Genomic DNA, 361 nt, shown 5'->3' on the forward strand with positions numbered 1-361 from the left:
TATGGGAGACGCTGTAGTGCGGTATATCTTGGTCTCTGGGTTCTGTTTATAAGAGATGCCACCACCTTTTTTATAGATGGTTCACTAAAGCATTTACAAGAATTTTTTTTTCGTTTTTCTTTTGCTTCACTGGATTTTAATAAGCATGTATATTCAATAATTTTTTTTCCTTAATTCTACATCCGCAAAGCATACTATTTCCTTTCACAGTGCATACCATACTGTGAAAAGTCCGGTACAAATTAATGATAATGAAATTTAGCAGAAATATTCACAGATAAAAGAACACCTTGGCATGGAGCAGAAATACCACTAAATACTGATTCATCGATTTCTGTATGTCTACCGATAGAAAAAGGAT

This window comes from Penaeus monodon, chromosome 19 (genome assembly GCF_015228065.2).
Source record: "Penaeus monodon isolate SGIC_2016 chromosome 19, NSTDA_Pmon_1, whole genome shotgun sequence".
Lineage (NCBI taxonomy): Eukaryota > Metazoa > Arthropoda > Malacostraca > Decapoda > Penaeidae > Penaeus > Penaeus monodon.